Source organism: Rattus norvegicus, chromosome 4 (genome assembly GCF_036323735.1).
Source record: "Rattus norvegicus strain BN/NHsdMcwi chromosome 4, GRCr8, whole genome shotgun sequence".
Classification (NCBI taxonomy): domain Eukaryota; kingdom Metazoa; phylum Chordata; class Mammalia; order Rodentia; family Muridae; genus Rattus; species Rattus norvegicus.
Window position 1 is genome coordinate 108,424,642 of NC_086022.1, and position 5,379 is coordinate 108,430,020.

General features: G+C 48.0%; 1 pseudogene; it reads left to right on the forward strand.

Annotated features, from left to right (window-relative positions):
- Positions 1-526: 526 nt before the first annotated feature.
- On the forward strand, positions 527-2,291 carry Cactin-ps3 (cactin, spliceosome C complex subunit, pseudogene 3; annotated as a pseudogene).
- Positions 2,292-5,379: the final 3,088 nt, after the last annotated feature.

Consider the following 5,379-nt stretch of genomic DNA (forward strand, 5'->3'; position numbering starts at 1 on the left):
ATCCAAGATATATTTTCCCATGCTGAGTAGAAAAAAAAAAACGACTAAAATAAAAATTGTTACTACCACAAAATTTTAAGAACTATTTTGTACTTTTTTTTTTAAAGCCACAACTTTTTTCTTGTTCATCCCCAAGATCACACATGAAGACATCAAGGAATAAACCATTTTACAGACTTAAAAAGTCCCACAGCCTTACAAATTCAAACATTTTACTATCTCTTTAAAAGTATTCAGCCTTGGGGGCTGGAGATTTGGCTCAGCGGTTAAGATCATTCCAGAGGTCCTGAGTTCAATTCCCAGCAACCACATGGTGACTCACAACCATCTGTAATGGGATCAGATGACCACTTCTGGTGTGTCGAAGGACAGCTACAGTATACTCATTTACATAAAAGACAATTTTTTTTTAAAGCCCAGTGAGAGCTCACTTACCGCAGGCTCCACTCTTCTGCCCAGTGGGTTCCGCCCCTTCCTGTTTGTAAAGTATATAAAGCCTCCAAGTGCAGTACCAGCAACCAGAAGGATGCTAGACTCTTGCTCGGGTCAGAAGCAGCAGAGCCTGCAGGAGCAGCTGTGGCTTCGGAAGGAATTCAAGCAGCAAAGAAAGATGCTCAAGGCCTTCGAGACACCAGAGGAGAAGTGTGCACGGCGACTGGCCAAGTAGGAAGCTAAGGAGTGCAAAAAGCTCGAGAAGATGGCCTGGGGTGAGGAGTACAAGGGCTACACCAATACCGACAACCCCTTCGGAGACAGCAACCTGTTGAGCGCCTTCATCTGGAAGAAGGCCTTGGAGAAAAAAGGCATCAGCCACCTGAGAGAAAAGGAGCTGAAAGAGTGCCACAAGAGGATCGGGAGGACAACCGGCTGGAGCTGCAGGAGGTCAAACGGCTGCGTCTAGAGAGGGAACTGGAGAAAGCCATGCGGGAGCAGGAGCTGGAGTTGCTGCAGCGAGAGAAGGAAGCAGAACTCTTGAAGACCTGGGGGGAGCAGGAGGACAGCTTCCACTTGCAGGAGGCCAGGCTTCGCTCCAAGATTCGAGATGGGCAGGCCAAGCCCATCGACCTGTTGGCCAAGTACATTGATGCAGAGGACGACTTTGACCTGCCCATGGAGATGCATGAACCCTACACCTTCCTCAACGGCCTCACATGGAGGACCTGCTAGAGGACATCCATGTGTACATGGAACTGGAGCAGGGAAGAAAGTGGACTTCTGGCGGAACATGACAACCATCACAAAGGATGAGATTGCGAAGCTCCGCCAGGCAAGTGCCGTGAGGGGATCAACGGCTCCGTCAGCTCTGATGTGCAGTCTGTGTTCCAGGGAAAGACGTACAACCAGCTGCAGGTCCTTCCAGGGCATCCAGGGCAAGATCTGTGCCAGCAGTTCCAACCTCGACCTGGGCTACTGGGAGAGCCTGCTGCAGCAGTTGTCTGCACACATGGCCAGGGCCAGGCTCCGTGAGTGCCACCTAGGTGTTCTTAGACTGAAGCACTTCCAACTGAAGTGGGAGCTGACTGTGGAAAGTGAGCTGCTCTTCCTCATCCTCGAATCAGAACCCAGGGCCACCCACAGGCCAGAACCTGAGGAGCGGCCCCTCAACCCCGGGACTTCAGTGGACCTAGTGGACCCGGTGAAGCCTGAGGAGGCAGAAGGGGAGGCAAGTGGCGAGGCAGTGCTGATGGAGGAGGACCTGATCCGGCAGAGTCTGTGGACTACGAGGCTGGCCGCTACAGCCTGCGGCTGCTCCCAAAGCACGAGTTGCCTGTGGACGAGCATGTGCTGGAGCCACATTGAGTACCTGCAGCGCCTGCAGCTCTCTCACCAGCATCTTCAGGCTCCTGGGGATGGGAGCGAGAACGCTGAGGACATCTTCTTCCCACATGGGGCAGGATGAGTATGGAGATACCACTGGGTGACCACGCCTACCTGCGGGCTGACAAGTACAGGCCACGCAAGCCGTGCTTCGTCAACTGCGTGCACATGGGCTTTGAATGGAACAAATACAATCAGATGCACTTGGATAACCGTCCGCCTAAGATTTGCAGAGCTACAAATTTAACATCTTCTACCCAGACCTCATCAGTAAGTGCACCATGCCCAAGTACTTCTTGGAGACCTGTGTGGACAATCCAGACTTTGCTATCTTGCGCTTCCACACAGGCCTGCCCTACGAGGACATCGCCTTCAAGATTGTCAGGTGAGAGTGGGAGTACTCGCATTGCCATGGCTTCCTCTGCCAGTGCACCAACGGAATCTTCCAGCTCTGGTTCCACTTTAAGCGCTAAGGCTACCGCCTCTGATGCCTGTGGGCTCTCTGTCCTGCCATTCTGGCCCCTGCACAGCTACCGGGTGACCAGGCCCAGAGGATCAGAAAGTCTCCTTCAGAAGCCTTGGGGATCTGTGGACTGTAGACTGCTGTCTGCACACAGTTGTGGGCAGGTGAAAGATGAGGCTAAGCCTGTGATTGGATCCGGCAGTGGAAAAAGAAGGCCGGTTGAGAGGTTTAGAGGTGTTACAGAGAGAGGCAGAGGCAGAGGGGGAGACAGACTAGTAGACCAGATGGAACCTGTAAGAGAAGAAGAGGGACCAGAACCACGACATCCTGGGAGGCCTAAGTAGTGGGGATTTGATCCTGGGAGCCCTTAGGTGATGGGGATTTCTTAGCTAGATGATTAAATCATATCTAGGGTGGGTTTGCCCCGTCTAGGTTTGCAGCTTGTGTTGTTGTCAGTTGAGTTTTAAGTTCTTTGTGTGGGTGTTTGGTGGGTTGAGAATTTACTGTTATAAATCTGACTGATAAATCACAAGACTCTGGAGTTGTTTTTTGTTTGTTTGTTTGTTTGTTTGTTTTTAAAGGGTGGGTGAAGGCTCGGGTTTAGAGCAGCAGACTAGCTGCAGGAGACCTATGACAGGGAAACTTCCAGCTAACGGAGTGGGGGTAGGGGGTTATTGGGCAGACCGCCACTTGGGGATGCTATGGGAACAGGGGTGGGATGGGGAGGGGGGGGATGGCTTAGTTGGAGAGGAGCCTGCCGTAGCCTGGATTATTTTTTAATAATTACACGCTACACTGGACCACCTCTGGGCTTTGGTAGCCAGCACTGTGCCTGTCGAAGCCCCTCTGGCAGATCCCTACCTGTCTTAAAAGGATTGGAACTGTTCTGGAAAGACTGCGTGAGCTGGCAGAAACGTCTTGTTTCCACAGACTTGTTCAACTGTGCAACTGCATGTAGGTTTGATACAGTTAATAGAAAGCTCGTTCAAAAAAGAATCTAGTCTTGGAGACTGGAGAGAGGGCAGTTAAGAACAATGAGTGCTGGTCCATAGTTCTTAAGTTTAATACCCAGCACCCACATGGTGGCTCAACCATTGGTAATGGGATCTGATGCTCTCTTCTCTTATGTCTGAAGACATCTACAGTGTATTTCCATTTAAACTAATCTGTTTTAAAAAATCCAGTCTCTTTTAAAATCCAAATTGTGTATGAAACCCCAAACCTCCTTTTTCAAAGTTTAAAGTCTTGCCTGGCAGTGGTGGTACATGCCTTTAGTCCCAGCACAGGGGAGAGAGGCAGGTCTTGGATTTCAAGGTCAGCCTCCAGCCTGAGCTCTAGGACTTTGAGAGAAAGAGAAAGGGGGAAGGGAGGAAGAAGTAGAGGGGGAGGAGGGAGGGAGAAGGAGAAGGAGAGAAATTAAAGTTTCTGAACTATGAGTTCCTATAAAATCAAAAATGAGTTAAGTCCTTTCTTGAAGGAGGAAATTCAAGATTGGAGAGGCTCAGAGGTTAAGAGCACAGGCCGAAGTTCTAAAGGAGAGTTCTAAGCAACTTATATGGTGGCTTACAACCATCTATAATGAGATCTGGTCCTTTATTTTTTATTTAGGGTTTTTTGTTTGTTTGTTTGCTTTTGTTTTTGTTTTGTTTTTTGAGACAAGTTTTCTCTCTGTAGCCCTGGCTTTCCTGAAATTCAGCTGTAGACCAGGCTGGCCTCAAACTCAGAGATCAGCCTGCCTCTGCCTCCTAAGTGCTTAGAGTAAAGTCTGTACATCACTGCTGCTACCTCCTGTTATCAGAAGGCAGCCAAGGCTATTCCACTGGCAGAGTTTTAGTGAGTGCCAACAGTACTAGGAAATGTAATTTCACATCAGTGCACAGCTAGTTGCTCTATGAGCCTACCTTAGGGGTGTAAGGGATAAACTAGACAATGTAGGTGGTGATGGGTACTCACCAAGTCTGAAGAAATGATGTATCCAGCAGAGAAGGAGAGAGGGACAGAGTGGTCGTCATGTAGCCAGGAATGACCAAGGTCATCGGGTTGGGGAATGAACTTCTCCCAGTTTTGGCACCATCTGATAGATTATTTCTTCACCATCCATTAAATGAGCCAGTTTAAAGCAGATTAGATTATATTAAAGGCAGGTATATTAGGAAGCTGTTCTTGGGTAGGTGAGTTTACTGACCCTAAGGAACAAGGCCAGTGAAATCACAGGGGCTAGAAAAGGGAGAGAAAAAGAAAGAAGTGGGCAATCTTGCAAAGAGGGAAGATGAGGGAGAGAGAGAGAGAGAGAGAGAGAGAGAGAGAGAGAGAGAGAGAGCGAGCACACTGTACTTTTATTTTCAGAGACAATTTTATATTTGAGTCATAATTTCAAGTCTATCACTGTGTCACTATGAAAAATTACCCAATATAAATAATTTATAGTAAAGTTTCATTTTTGCTTAACATTTCAGAGATATTCTTTGCTTTGGGCTTGAGGTAGCGCAGTGCATCATGGTGATAATACTTAGCAGAGATTTGTTGGCCTCCTACTGGCTGGAGAGGTGGGTCCTAGTGTCTCCTCTATGTCACGTGCCCAGTAACTTAACTTTCTTAAATCTGAATCTGACTTAACTCCCCATCACTTACCCTTAGGCCCAAAGAGTTGAAACAAAACCATTGACACAAAAGGTTAGGGGACATTCAAGATCCAAGAATGATACCTCTCCATTAAAATATTTTATTATTGACCTCAGTGAGAGATGCACAGAGTCCTGCAGTGACTTGATGTGCCAGGCTTGGCAGATAGCCAGAAGGGAGCCTCCACCTCCTCAGAAGAGAAGGGGAGGGGAGAATGGGGAAGGGGACAGTGTGTGGGGGGAGACTGAGAGAGAGGATAGCAATGAGGATGTAAAGTGAATAAATAAATAAATTAATTAAAAAATCACTGAGCCCTCAGCTGGACAAAACGATGTAAAGTGTTCCACTGGAAAATATAATTACTGTTTTATGTCACCTCTTCCTAGCCTATGGGGGGGGGGGAGCATTCTTAGCAACCTTTCTTCACTCTTGTCTTAAATAAATTGTGTTGGTTATTCACTCCAGTCAAGGCTTCC